Genomic DNA, 15,762 nt, shown 5'->3' with positions numbered 1-15,762 from the left:
TTTTGCCTCCTTAACCTATTTCAAGAGGCTTGGAAGCCTCCTTTCAAGCGGGTCGTAAGCCTCATTTCAAGAGGCTTGGAAGCCTCCTTTTAAGAGGCTTTGAAGTCTTCCTTTGAGAGACTTGGAAGCCTCCTTTTAAGAGGCTAGGAAGTCTCCTTTCAAGGGGCTCGAAAGCCTCCTTTCAAGATGCTCGGAGACCTCCTTTCAAGAGTCCTGGAAACCTCCTTTCAAGAGGTTCGGAAGTCTCCTTTCAAAAGGCTCCATAAAAAGGCTCTGGAACCTTCTATAAAGAGGCTCCGAAGCCTCCTTTCAATGAGTTTGGAAGCCTCCTTTCAAGACGCTCGGAAGTCTCCTTTCAAGATGCTCGGAAACCTTTTTCAAGATGCTCGGAGACTCTTTCAAGAGACTCGGAAGCTGTTTTTGAAGAGGCTCTAAAGCCTCCTTTGATTCTAAGCTCACTTTTAAGGAGCACATTACTAACATCACCTCAGAGGCCACAAAAACACTGGGCTTTATCTTCAGTATAGCAAAAAACTTCAAAGACAAATCCCTGTATTGCTCACTGGTGAGATCAGTCTAAGAATACTAGTAAGTAGGCTCCACCAAAACGACCGTGTGCCGCTCAATGCGCATTGCTCAAGCCCAAGTTCTAGGGTTAGTAGGGATGCTAAACAGACCTGAAAGGACTTTAAAAACAACCATTACGAACGACATAGAAGATAATACGACTCGATACAATCGGCAACGACCTAGGCTACGAATAAAAGATCACGATTGGAAGCTTGGAACATAGAAATGCAAGTCGCTAAGCTTTGCAGGTCGTAACAGGATAATCTACGATGAATTACATTCCCGCTACTTCGACTTCGTAGCGTTGCAGGAAATCTGCTGGACAGGTGTGGAAAAGTGGGCATCGAGCGGCTAGATTCTACCAAAGCTGCACCACCAACGATCTGGGAACCAGCTTCATAGTTTTGGGCAAGATGCGCCAACGCGAGATTGGGTAGCAGCCAATCAACGCAAGGATGTGCAAGCTGAGGATAAAAAGCCTTTTCTTCAACTATAGCATCATCAACGTGCACTGCCCACACGAAGAGAGACCCGACGACAAGAAAGAAGCGTTCTGTGTACAGCTGGAGCAGACATACGATGGATGCCCACTGTGGGACGTCAAAATCGTCATCGGCGACATGAACGCTCAGGTAGGAAGGGAGTCTGGATAGTCTGCATACCGCATCGAACGACAACGGCCAACGATGTATCAACTTTGCAGCCTCTCTCGGAAAGATAGTCTGAAGTATTTTCTTCCCCCGCAAGAATATCCACAAGGCCACATGGAAATCACCTAACCAAGAAACGGAAAACCAAATCGACCACGTTCAAATCGACGGTAAATTCTTCTCCGATATCACGAACGCACGCACTTACCGCATTGCGAAGATTGAATCCGAACACTACCTCGTTGCAGCATGTCTGCGCTCAAAACTCTCGAAGGCGTACAACACGCGTCGGAGTAATCCGCTGCCGAAAACTGTCCGGAATCACCAAACGGTTGGACATCATGACGCACCCCTTCACTACCGATAGAGCGTCTCGATGAACGAAGAAAGGGCGAACTTCAGGGTTAGCGATGTCATCGATTTTGGAGGGCCATCCACGCTGTTTGTACTGGATCACTTGTTGGAGAACCGGCCACTGAAGAGTAGCGCCGCGCACCGATTTGAACGTAACTGGCAGCGAACTGATGGCTTCCTGGAGTGGAATCTCGATGTCGTCTTCCAGTTGAATCGATGCGATGATGAAGTCCTCCTCTGGTTTGACGTAACCGTTGATGAGGCGGGACAGTACGTCGGCATATCCAAGCTGTGTGGTGGACACGTACTCGATCACGAAGTTGTAGCACAGAAGCGCCAGGGCCCAACGTTGAAGGCGGTTGGCCGTGTTCCACCCTTCTTCTGTCCGAATATCCGCAGGAGTGGCTGATGATCCGTCTGGAGGGCAAACTTGCGTCCGAGCAGCATCCGATGGAATATCGTTACGGCAAACACAAGTGCAAGACCTTCCTTCTCGATCTGTCCGTAATTTGCCTCCGCGGGGGTGAGTGAGCGGGAAGCGTGTGCAACAGCTTTGAGTGAGCCATCGGGGAACCTGTGTAGAAGGCAGACACCGATTCCGGACTGCGAGGCGTCGGCAGCAACCATGATGTCTAGTGATGGATCGCAGTGTGTCAGAAGCAAATTGGTGCAGTTGGTGCATCTCCGGGACAAACTTCGCGTAGAAATTCACCGCACCAAGGAACGAGCGTAGAGTTGTGACATCTTTGGGCGGTGGCATCTTGACAATGGCTTCCACCTTGAATGGGTCTGGACGGAGACCGTTCTCGTCTACGATGTGCGCCAAATACTTTACCTCCGGCTGCAGAATGTTGCACTTTTCTTCCCTCAGAACGAAACCCTAGGCTTGAAGGCGTTGAAACAGTGCGTTGAGCATCTTGTGGTGCTCCTCTTCGGTTTTGCTGGCCACGAAGATGTCGTCCAGAAACGTGTCCACTCTGCTGTTCATCAGCTGCTGGAAGGCCCCGGGAGCGGATTTTACTCCTGGTGCGAGCCGGTTGAAGCGGAAGAGACCTCGATGCATGTTGATTGTGAGCAGCTGCTTCGAGTCGTCGTCAACTTCCACTTGAAGATAGGCGTCAGTCAGGTCGATGGCACTGAAATACCGGCACCCATTGAGCTTGGTAAAGATGTCATCAGGGACCGGTAGCGTTCAGTCCAGTTGAGTAATCGGCACAGATTCGTACTTTTCCTCCGGGCTTCTTCACTACGACGATCGGAGCCGCCCACTGCGAGAAATCGACAGGCGTGATGATGCCCAGCGATTGAAGTCGGTCCAGCTCCGCATCGATCTTCTCCATGGACGTGAAAGGAACTGGAACTGTCAAACGGGTTTGACATCGGGCTTGAGATAGAGTCGGACCTTCATCTTCTTGCAGTGTCCGAGGCCGTTCTTGAACACTTCGGGATACGCAGCTTTGTACACTTGGATTTGATTGACTTGACCATCGGCAACGTGGATCAGTTTGCAGATTGCAGATAGCGGGGTGTCCCACAGCTTGAACAGCTCGATCCAGTCCAGACCGATCAGGTTGATGCTATTGTTGATCACGTAGAAAGTTGCGGTTTTGGTGACACCTCCGAGTTTGATTGGGTATTGGAGTTCACCAAGTAGATGAAAAGCGTCACCCGACGCAGTCCGGGCAGTCCGTGTTGTGGGAGTCAGCGTTGCTGAGCCCAGGTTCTTCTTCCACTGCTTCTTCGAAACGATGGTGATGTCGGACGCGGTGTCCAACTGCAGAGTGACTTGAGACCCGTTGATATCCACCGTTAGGAACTTCCGTCTAGAAGTGCAGCTGACCTGGTTGATGGAGAAAATTCCGTTCACGTGCTTCTTCTTCTTGAGTGCCGCCTTCGATGTGTAGCTGCCACAATACCCTTCTTTGTGGCCGGTTTGCTTGCAGTCCCGACAAACGTGCTTCGTGTAGGTGCAGTCCCGGACGTAGTGCATTCCGCCACACTGCCAGCAGGGTGTTTTTGGACCTTCGGACTTCGTCTTCTTCTTCTCTTTGGAACTCGGTGTCATCGGTGGAGGCTTGTTCTGCTTGACTGCGCAGATTGTACTCACCGATTTCTTGTGTTCCACCATGGCCGTGTCGTGCTTGAGGTTTTGCAGACGTTGGCACTCCGTGATGAGTGATTCCAGAGTGCATTCATCCGCCGCGTTAGCCTCAAGCTTGGATAGGAGTCTCGTTCGGATGTCTGCGTCCTTCGACGATCGGAGCCCACAGGTGAAAATCAGGCTCTTGAATTAGTCCGCCGTGATCTTGCTGAGCTCGAAGTCTTCACAGCATCGGTTGACCGTCCCAGCGTACATTAGAAAATCGTCCGCGTCGTGCTTCGTTAGCTGGAAGCACTGGTACCGCTTGCTGAACAGGGAGATTCGGACGCTGAACAGCTCTGTAAGCTTCTTCACCGTCTCATCGAACGAGTACTCACAGGGGTGCTTTGGGAGCACGAAGTTGACGTACTTGTCGTGCACCGTCACGCTGAGGCTTCTCAACAGCAACCGCACTTTCGCCGCATCGTCCAACTTCGCTCCGTCCTTGAGGAAAAGGTCTTCGTACTTCCGGTACCACCGGTCGAAAACGAGCCCGTTGTCTGGATCGTAGACGAACTCCCGGATGTTGGAGGCCAGAGATTCGATGATGAACTCCGGGCTGCCCGCCGACCGATTGGAAACGTTTTCTTGGTTGCCGAAACGTTCCATCATCTCCATCAGCCGGGTGTTTTGCTCCGCCATCGCTTGATTCTGCCGCAGGATTTGCTGGTAGATTACTTGAAAGTCGCCGGATCCAGGCATCTTGAGAACTGCAGCTCTTCCTCCAAAGCGTTGAATTCTTGAAAAAAAATCCTCGTCGCCAAAATGTTGTATTTTAAATACGACTTTATTCTAGGATGGTTGGGTACAAAGTGTTGTGTACCCTAAAATGGGTATCTCAAGTTGAGCGTGCATGCGCTGACAGAAAAACGATAACTGTTGTCAAATTGTAAAATACGTTAAATACGTTGAATATAACAGAAAGTGGTCTCTTCCACTTCGAACTATCAACCAGTGAACAAGTGTTCTTCTTTACAAGTGATTCGAAGTCTCCCAACCTTTTCCACGTGATTGCGTACTCAATTCCGCCTTGCTCAACTGTGATTCATCTTTAAATCATAAAAGTGGCGACGAGGATAACTTCTGCAAAGGACCTTACAGTGCAGGTAAGTTAAAGTTCCTGAGGGAAACTTTTTAGCCAGCATTTTAGGTGCGGTGAGGTGGCTAGCATTTCAGTTCGGCGTTTGGCCTAAATGATTGTCTTTTCTTTTGTTCCATTGAATGGCACATAGGAAAGAGTAAAACAGAGTGAGTAGAATTGCGGACAGTGTGAAAATACTAACAATATTAATTTTGTGCGCGTCAATTGTGTCGAAACAAAAGGTGTATTTAGCGGCACCGCCATTCCGTTGCTCTTTTGTTAAAAGAGATTAGAATAGAACGTGTGTTTGAAAGAAACTGTTTTTGCTTTATTCTAATAGTTTCTTTTTTATTCCCGTTTAGTGTGGTGATATTGCATTTAATTGCATCTTCCGCTGGATTGCTGGAAACGGAGAAAACTTTTCTGCGACGCTAATGGTAGTGAATTATACCCGCTGTATTCATTGCTATTCGGGAGGCGAAAGGCAGAAAATTTCGGCGATACTAGTACCGGACGATTATTGGATTCACGTTGATGCTGAAAAACAGTGCAATATTACGACACTGTGAGTGTGACGTACGTCGTTAGCTGAATTTGAAGGTTCGGCACCGGGTCCCAGAGGAATCACTGCCGGTACTTTTTCGACGCTGGTGAGTGGAAGCGAAAACGGTGTACTCAGTCCGGAAGGATCGGGTAAGTCATTACATTTTTTTTTTCTATTGTTTCGGGCTAACAGTACCAATTGCTTTCTTTTGTTTTATTTATTTATTATTGCCCATTGTTTTTTTTTTTCAAACTCGAAAACTTATTGTATTATAAAAGTGATTTAAAGACTTATAATGTCAATATCTTTCACTACGACGATTGAGCCTTTCCGCAAAGGCACTTCGTTTACGCATTGGGTAGAGCGATTGGAGTTCTTTTTTCTGGCGAATAAGATTGGAGAAAATGATCGAAAATCTCATTTTATAACCTTGAGTGGTTCTTTCATTTATTCAGAATTGCGAAAACTATTTCCCACTGGTGATTTACTTGAAGTTTCTTTGGCCGTCATGGTGGAGAAACTTAAAGCAAGGCTAGACAAAACAGCTTCTGGTGTATGCCAAAGAATAAATTTCAATCAACGTGTTCAAGATTTAGACGAATCTGTTGAGGATTTTTTACTAGCGTTGAAAATTCAGGCAGAACTTTGTGCTTATGGTGAGTTTAAAGATACTGCAATCAGAGATAGATTGCTAGCAGGTTTGAAAGATGTAGCTTTGAAACAACGTATTTTAAGTGACCCAGACCAAACTTTGGAAACTGCTGAAAAAATAATTCAAACCTGGGAAGCCGCGAAAAGTAATGTACAAACTCTCTCTGCAAATATTGGTCCTGATTTTCATCGTATTGCCGCTATGGGGAATGGTGCTCCCGTGGGTACTGCTCTTCATAGACTGGCACAAGCATACAATAAATCAAGAAATGATAATGCTAATTACAAAACTGAAAGAAATCGTGGGCCAGTGAAAAGTAGGTTAGGGATTCAACCGCAACATATAGATCGGAATAGTAGTTATCAATATCGAAATAACAGGTATAGGAACAATTTCCAAAAGCCGAGGTCTGTGGATTGGAGACGACGGGGAGATCAGTCCACTTCCGATCCTCGTTTTTGTGATTTTTGTAGGATGAAAGGTCATCTGAAAAGGAAATGCTACAAATTGAAAAATATGCGCAAGGATTCCGTACAACTGTTGGAGCAGATGAAGCCTGGAACCTCAGGAACTAATGTACCAGATGTATCAGAGCTGTTGAACAGGATGAGGACGCAAGATTCGGAAGAGAGCGACGATTCTGATTCAGGTGATTTTCAGTGCATGAATGTAGTGTCCCTTAATAAAATAAGTGAACCTTGTCTTGTGAATGTTCGTATTGAGGATAAATTCGTGGAAATGGAGGTTGACTGTGGTTCCTCTGTTTCTGTAATAAGTAAAACGCAGTATTTTTCGCTTTTTAATAAATCTCTATCCGGAGCAAAACTACAAATAGCTGGCGAAACAGATGTTACAGTGAATTTTAAGAAAAAAACTGAAAAATTGAGGCTTTTGGTGTTAAACTGTAAAAATAAGTTTTATCCTCTCATGGGACGATCGTGGCTAGATGTATTTATTCCTAGCTGGAGAAATTACTTTTGTAACTCTTTACAAATAAATAACATTCTAATGAATGAAAATAACGATTTGGTAGATAAAATTAAACAAAAGTATAAGCATGTATTTTCTAAAAACTTGACGTCACCAATAAATGGTTTTAATGCAGATCTGGTTTTGAAATCGGACAGGCCAATTTTCAAGAAAGCTTATAATGTTCCTTATCGTTTGAGGGATAAGGTCATCGCTTATTTAGATAAACTAGAACAAGAAAATGTCATCACTCCAGTACAGACAAGTGAGTGGGCGTCTCCAATCATAGTTGTACCAAAGAAAAATAATGACATCCGACTTGTAATAGATTGCAAGGTTTCGGTTAATAAGGTAATTGTACCAAATAGCTATCCATTACCAACTGCTCAAGATTTGTTTGCTGGATTGGCGGGTTGTAAAATTTTTTATGCCTTAGATTTAGAAGGTGCATACACCCAGCTATCTCTTTCTGAAAATTCTAGGAAGTTCATGGTGATAAACACTATTAAAGGTTTATTTACCTACAACAGATTACCGCAGGGGGCTTCCTCTAGTGCTTCCATTTTCCAGCAAGTAATGGATCAAGTTTTAAAAGATTTAGAATTTGTGTACTGTTATTTAGATGACGTGCTTATTGCTGGAAAAATTTGGCCGATTGTTTAAAAAGACTTGAATTGGTTGTTGAACGATTATCTAATGCAAATATTAAGGTAAATTACGACAAATGTAAGTTTTTCGTTACAGAGCTGAATTATCTTGGGCATATTATTTGCCAAGATGGTTTAATGCCTTGCCCTGATAAAATTGAAACAATTAAAAATGCAAAAATTCCCAGAACTGTAACGGAACTCAAATCTTTTCTGGGTTTGATAAATTATTATCATAAATCTATACCGCGTCTTTCTTCTAAGTTGTATCACTTGTACAATCTTTTAAAAACCGATGTTAAATTTATATGGAACGAAAGTTGCGAAAATGCATTTGATGAAAGTAAACAGGCATTACTGAAAGCCAATATTTTGGAGTTTTATGACCCAAATAAACCAATAGCAGTAGTGTCTGATGCATCTGGTTATGGCTTAGGAGGAGTGATTGCGCATATTATTGACGACGTTGAAAAACCGATTTGTTTTACGTCATTTTCGTTAAACTCAGCCCAAAAGAACTACCCAATTCTTCACCTGGAAGCTTTAGCATTAGTTTCTACCATTAAAAAGTTTCATAAATTCCTCTATGGCAAATTTTTTTATGTGTTTACTGACCATAAGCCATTAGTAGGTATCTTTAGCAAGGAAGGAAAGCATGCTATTTACGTTACAAGATTGCAAAGATATATTTTAGAACTTTCAATATATGATTTTGAAATTAAATACAGGCCATCTTCACAAATGGGTAATGCGGACTTTTGTTCCAGATTCCCTCTAGCGCAATTAGTGCCTAGTGAGTATGATAAAAATATTCTAAACAGTTTAAATTTTAGAAATGAATTACCAGTGGAACATAAAAAAATAGCAAATGAGACAAAGAACGATATATTTCTGCAACAAATTATTAATTACATTAACCGTGGTTGGCCAAAACGACTTGACAAGCGTTTTGTGAACATTTTTTCTAATCGGCATGATTTAGAACTTGTTGACGATTGCTTGTTATACCAGGACAGGGTAATCATACCGCAATCAATGCAGAAGGTGATTCTGAAATTATTACATGCCAATCACGGTGGCGTAGTAAAAATGAAACAGTTAGCTAGACGATTTGTATACTGGTTTGGTATAAATACAGATATTGAAAACTTTGTCGCTCATTGTGATGCATGCAATGGAATGGCGATAGTACCAAAATCAAAAATGAAGTCTCACTGGATTCCAACAACAAGGCCTTTTAGTAGAGTGCATATTGATTTCTTTCATTTTCAACATCACACATTTTTGCTTATGGTAGATAGCTTCTCAAAGTGGGTGGAGATAGAGTGGATGAAGAGGGGTACAGATACGAGTAAAGTACTAAAAAAATTAGTAGCATTTTTTGCTCGTTTTGGGTTGCCAGATGTCTTAGTTTCTGACGGTGGTCCTCCTTTCAATTCACATACTTTTGTCAACTTTTTGGTTAAACAAGGAATAAATGTTCTAAAGAGTCCTCCGTACAATCCTGCCAGTAATGGTCAGGCAGAAAGACTTGTACGTACTGTTAAAGAGGTTTTGAAAAAGTTTTTACTTGAACCAGAAGTTAGTGAATTGGACCTTGAGGATCAGATTAGCCTATTTTTAATTAATTTTCGTAACTACTGTACAACAAGTGATGGGCGAATCCCATCGGAGAAGATTTTCTCATATGCTCCGAAGACATTAATTGACCTTATCAATCCAAAAAAGAGTTATAAACATTATCTAAAACCCGAAGTTGTACCACAAAATTCTCCAAATCAGCTGCATGATGATATAAGCAAACATAAAAGTGTTTTACTTAAGGGTAACACTGATCGTCTGCAAAACCTGATGGCTGGTGATGAGGTGTGGTATAAAAACCACAATCCTCAGAACCATGCTAGGTGGATTAAGGCAATTTTTCTAAAACAAGTTTCTCAAAATGTCTTCCAGGTGGAAATTTCAAACGTTCCAATAAACGCCCATAGAACACAGCTTAGGCCTGCTGCTAATCCGGACTCGATGGTTCGTTCGAATGTAACATTTTCGGCTCAAATGGCGGAAACAGAAATTCGAAATGGCAGCGATCAAGATGAAGAGGAGTTCCTAGGATTTCCTGATGAAGATGTCAGGATCCGAAGAAAAAGAGCGAAATCGATGGTGGACGACCCTCCTAGCATGCCACCAAGGCGTTCGAAAAGAAAAAAAGTCATGAAGACTGATCCGAATTATGTATATGAGTGAAATTGTTCTGAAAAAGAAAACTAAATTGTATAAGTGTACAATTGTACTTAGAATTAAGAAGAAAAACTTTATGATAACAAAAAAATAATATGTATATAAGTTTCAATCCTTAAGGGGGGAGAGCTGTTGTGTACCCTAAAATGGGTATCTCAAGTTGAGCGTGCATGCGCTGACAGAAAAACGATAACTCTTGTCAAATTGTAAAATACGTTAAATACGTTGAATATAACAGAAAGTGGTCTCTTCCACTTCGAACTATCAACCAGTGAACAAGTGTTCTTCTTTACAAGTAATTCAAAGTCTCCCAACCTTTTCCACGTGATTGCGTACTCAATTCCGCCTTGCTCAACTGTGATTCATCTTTAAAGGGTGGTATGGACTTCTAAAGTACTGTGCATTTTAATAGGACAAGGAATGGTCAAGAAATGATTCGTGCACTGAAATTCCTTCAGCAGTACGGAGCTGGCAAGGAAAATGAATAATTTGGTAATAGCAGGCGAATTTCAGCGAAGCAAACAGAAACTGACGTCTTCACTTGCGGAATAATGCACTGATGCATTATTCCGCAAGTAAAGTGACGTTTTGTGAAGTTTTCTACACATCGCTTTCATTAGTTCTATTTTGCGATTCATTACAGGTGCGCTGTTTTTTTTTCGACTGTGATGATCCTCAAATGTATCGATACGGCCATGTTGGGATCTGGAGTAGGTGCTGCGAATGGCCATGTCTTTGGAATCGGCGAAATCAATTCTCCTGACCAACCTGATCTCTCCTATAAATCCTATGAAGATTTTGATGGCGAAGTTTAAGCAGCTCTCGTATTCCGGCTTGAGCTGCGTGTATTTCGAAAACATTATACGAAGTGTTCCTGTATATCTGCATATCGTCCACCACAAATAAAATCCCTTCCAACACATCCCCTGCAGCGCTACGAAGTCGAAGCCAAACCCGCGGTCCTTCGGGAACTATTACGTGTGCTCTCGACGAAGAGATTTGCAGTTCCCCGTACCAAGTGTTCAATCATGAGTATGAGTCCCTTATCGTCGCTGTGGTCTGCTCCGAATGTTCCAGTCCGTATTTTATCGTTGATTATTCATTGCTTGTTTTTACCTGTCAGACAAGGCCTGACACCAACGCACTGGATTTCCGACGAAGGGAAACAAGACGCTCGATGACATTTTTGTGAACAGACGTCCGATCAGATTTGCACCTCCGGAGAGCAATTACCTCCCTCTCTTGTCAGCAAACGACCAAAGTTGAGTTGGTTATCCGATCGACTGGTACCACGACGCTAAGGACCACTCAATGGAATCAAGAAACACGAAGTACAAATGGTATGCCATGCCGATCATTCAGCCTGCCGAATATGCCAATAATTTTTTTGAATAGTCAAGGAAATAAACAATAAATGTTAAATCAAATAAAATCCTAAAACCTTTGGAAATTCTTGAAGTTTTTTTCAAAGGAAGAATATAAAATTGAGCAAAGGGGAATTGATAATTATCGAAAGCTTGTTTTATGAGGGCTTTGCATTCGTAAGACAATTTTATCGCGAACTATTGCCCAACTTAGTTTACTACAAACCTTAGCTATGTTTGAGTATGTTATCTGAATTAGATAAAAACACTAAACAATATAAAACTATTTATTTAGTTCTGCTGTATATCTGTCCGTTTCAGGTGCTCATAGACTCGGAAACTAGTGAACATATTGGCGTGAAAGTTTCTCTGCTGGGATTCGATTCTGATAGTGCTTAAACGCTGACCGCACCTAAAACCGCTGACCAACGCACAATTGATCATTATGCATCGACTTGAATACTTAAAGATATCCCAAGTATTGCCGATTTCACGAATTTGAAGAGTTATGTGTAGATTGTGATTTGCCCGCTCCTTTTTCTCACACTCACTCTCATTTCGTGTTGATCGATTTTTGTTACTGAAACTTACTCAATTATAACCCATTACTTGTTAGTCACATGTAAGCGTGTACACTAAATCGATTCCCGCGATAATTTGACGTCTATTTGTTTTCAGATTGAGAACTCACACACAAGCATTATACACGGAAAATCAAACTTTTATGAGTGTATTGAGTGTGAGAAAAAGATGACTGTGAGAAAAAAAATCTCGCAAAACTCTTATAAAGTGCAAAAAGCGCAATAGTTTAAAACAATTTTTTTTTGCCTTAATCCCTGAATTACTGGAAATATGTAAGATTTTTTTCTATTTCTAAATATCACGGATTTCAAACATTCGTGAGAATTCTTAGCATTGGCATTGGTATTTTATTCAGATTTTCTTCGTATTCCAGTTTGTTTCTGAAAATTCTTGAATATTTCTGGAAATTCATCATAACTTTGATTGAGGGAAAATTCTGTGGGGTTCCTGAGCGTTTTTGCGTAGAAATCAAAACTATTGGGGATAATACTGGGAGGTTTATATGACTTTGAGACTTCTTGAGCTTGAGCTTGAGCTCGATGACCGTACATTTTGTAGTTGCTACTCCGTGATTGACCAGAACAATCGTAATTGCACAGGGAATCAATGGATGGAGTATGGGAGTTGCTTTCCAACCTGCATGTGCATAGTCCGAGAGCTCTAGACTTTTCAATGGTCAATTACGGCGCCGACCACGTGCTTACGGTCATCGGGGATGGGAAGGAAATGATTATGCAGTTACTCGCCACTGCAAGCCGAGAGCACCTCTGCACACGAGTTTATGCGGAATTTTTATTGGAATTTGGGGGTTAGGTTCTATGGCAGGTTGCCAACATCATGATAGGAATGATTATATATTCTTATTAAATACAGGAAACGAGCTTTTTCGTTGATTTCCAATACTAACAGAATGTTAGAATAGTTGGCTGAAGGTATTATTTATAAGATGGTAACGGTATAAGAATCTATTTCCAATTATAGCGATTGCTAGAACATGAGAGGTATACATAAATATTCAAAGTAGGAGATTAGAACGGACTTGGAAATGAACCCACGACCTCTTGCGTATGAGGCACAGTCCCACAAGTTCCTCCTGGAATTCACCAAGAAGTTCGTCCATTAATTTCTTTGCTAGTTCTTCCAGGAAGTTTTCCGCAAGTTCTACCATACATTTTTCGTTTAAATCATTTCACAGATTTCGTTGAATTTCGACGAATTTGACCAAAATATCAACAGCAGAACTGTTAATAATTTTTCCGATTTTCTGATTTTTTTTCCTTTGTTCAACTATCAAAGCCACCTAAAATCTGTAAAAATTTTCACCGAACAGTTCTGCTGTTCAGATTTTGATTTGTATTTGTATTTATTTATTTCAACTGACATGATGTTGTCTTATTGAAAACTTAAATCTATATAGAACACTATTAACAAAACGGATATTCATAAGCACTACTAAAAAATAAACAGACAAATTGATGTAATTTAACAGAAATCTGCGGTTTATTTTGAGCGTGGAGCTCTTCCAGAAATTCTTCCGTAAGTTTCTCCAGGAATTACTCCGCAATTTATTTCAGGAAATCCTCACAAAGTTCCTCCAGGTATTTCTCCGGAAGTCTCTCCAGGAATATTTCAGGAAGCTCCACTAGGAATTTCTCCCAGAACTTCCGGAAGTTCTTCCAGGAATTCTTTAGGAAGTTCCTTCAGAAATTCTCCCCGAAGTTCATCCAAGAATTCCTCTGTAGGTTTCTCCAGGAATTCCTCCGTTATTACTTGTAGGAATTGCTCAGGAAGTTCCTCAAGGAATTCCTTCGAAATCTCCTTCAGGAATTCCTTCGAAAGTTCCATCAGGAGTTCCTCCGGGAGTTTTTTGCAGGAATTCCTCTGGAATTTCCTCCAAAAATGCTGCTGCAAGTTTCTCCGGGAATACCTCCGCAATTTATTTCAGGAAATCCCTTCAAGAAAGTGCCTTCGAAAGTTTCTCCAGGAATTACTTCTAAAATTCATTCCAGAATGCCGCCACAAGTTTCTCCAAGAGCTCCTCCATATTTTTTTTTCTGGAAATACTTTCTAACTTATTTCAGGAAAACCTCTGGAAGTTACTCCAAGAATACTTCAGGAAGCTCCCCTAAGTTTTTGTACTGGATTTCTTTTAGAAGTCCCCCGAGGAATTCTTTGGAAGTTCCTCCAAAAACTCTTCCGTAAGATCTTCCAAGAAATCTTCCTAAAGTTTCTTCCGGAATTCTCCCGAAAGTTTCTTCAAAAATTCTCCCGAAAGTTCATCCAGGAATTCCTCAGGATGCTCCTCCAGGAATTCCTCCGAAAGTTCCTCCAAGAAGTTTATGCGGAATGGCAAAATGTCCTGGAAGTTCCTCCAGGAATTCGTCTAGAAGTTCCTCCAGAAGTTCCACCAGGAATTTTTCCGGAAGTTATATTAGGAATTCCTCTGAAAGTTCTTTCAGGGACTCCACCGGATTTTTTTCCAGGAATTGCTCCGTAATTTCCCCTAGTGAAAGTTGCCTCAGGAATTCTTCCGTAAGTTCCTTGAGGAAGTCCTCCAAAAGTCCCTTCGAAAATTCTTCCGGAAGTTCCTTTAAAGATTCCCCCAAAAATTCATTCAGAAATCTATCGGAAGTTCCTCCATGAATTCCACCGGAAGCTCCTTCAGGAATTCCACTGGAAGTTCCTTCAGGAATTCTACCGCAAGGCTCTTCAGGAATTCTAGCGGAAGGCTCTTCAGAAATTCCACCAGAAATTCCTTCAGGAATTCCACTGGGAATTTCTTCAGAAATTACTCTGGAATTTCCTTCAGGAATACCTCCAGAGGTTCCTTCTAAAATCCCTACGTAAGTTTCAATCAAGAATATCTCGTATAGCTTTTTCAAAAGTTCCTTCAGAAGATCTTCCGGAAGTTCCTTCAGGACTTCTTTGAGAAATGACTTCGGAAGTTCCTTCAGAAATTCCTTCGGAAGTTCTACCAGGAATATGTCCGCAATATGTTCTATCGAGAACTCCACCGGAAGATCGTTCAGAAATTCCACCGGCAATTGTTTCAGGAATTCCTCCGGAGGTTCCTTCTGCAATTCAACCGAAAGTTCCTTCTGGGATACCTCGTGATGTTCCTTCAGAAGTTCCTCCGGAAGTTTCTTCAGAAATTCCTTCGGAAGTTCCTCCACGAATTCGTTGGGAGGTTTTACCAGGAAAATGTCGAGATGTTCTTCTTCACATCTTCAAAATTCCTGAAAAAATTTCCGGAAGAATTCCTGAAAGAACTTTCGTGGAAATTTCTGGAGAAAATTCGAGAGTAGTTCCTTAAGGAATTTTTGGAAGATTTTTTTAAAAAACGTCTGAAGATATTCTATAAGGAATTTCCGGAGGAATTCTTGGAAGAACTTTCCAAAGCATTCGTGAAAGAATGTGAGGAAGAACATCAGGACATTTTCCTGGTAGAAGGAACTTCTGAGGAAATTCCCGAAGGAACTTCCAGAGGATTTACTGAAGCAGCTTCACGAGGTATTCCGGAAGGTTTTTTCGGAGGAATTCCAGAAGATTTTCTTTAAATTCCTCTCGGATCTTCCGGTGGAATCCCCGAAGGAATATATTCCGGAAATATTCCTAGAGAATTTTCTGGCGGAACTGCCGAAGGTATTATTGAAGGAAATTCCGGTGGAACTCCTGAAAGATCTTCCGGAGGAGCTCCTTAAAGAACTTCCGGAGAAACTCCTGAAGGAACTTCACGACCTATTCCAGAAGGAACTTCCGGAGGAATTGAAAAATGATCCTCCGGTGGAATTCCTGAACGAGAATTCCGGTGGAATTCCAGAAAGAATTCCGGATTGAAGTTTCGGTAGAATTTATGAATGAACTGCCGGAGAAATTTCTGAATGAATTTCCGGGGAAATCTCTGAAGGCACTTCTGGAAGAATACCTGAAGCATCTCCCGGAGGAGTTCTTGAAGGAACTTCCGGTGGAAT

General features: G+C 42.0%; 1 long non-coding RNA gene across 1 annotated transcript; it reads left to right on the top strand.

The window, feature by feature from the left end:
• The first annotated feature begins 4,573 nt into the window (after positions 1 to 4,573).
• On the top strand, positions 4,574 to 6,637 carry LOC134221584 (uncharacterized). The gene is made up of 3 exons (XR_009982368.1): positions 4,574 to 4,820; positions 5,158 to 5,488; positions 6,372 to 6,637. It is a non-coding gene; the product is annotated as an uncharacterized LOC134221584 (long non-coding RNA).
• The last annotated feature ends 9,125 nt before the right edge of the window (positions 6,638 to 15,762 follow it).

Source organism: Armigeres subalbatus, chromosome 1 (genome assembly GCF_024139115.2).
Source record: "Armigeres subalbatus isolate Guangzhou_Male chromosome 1, GZ_Asu_2, whole genome shotgun sequence".
Classification (NCBI taxonomy): domain Eukaryota; kingdom Metazoa; phylum Arthropoda; class Insecta; order Diptera; family Culicidae; genus Armigeres; species Armigeres subalbatus.
Note: the sequence above shows the minus strand (reverse complement) of the source record. Positions and strands in the feature narration are given on the sequence as shown.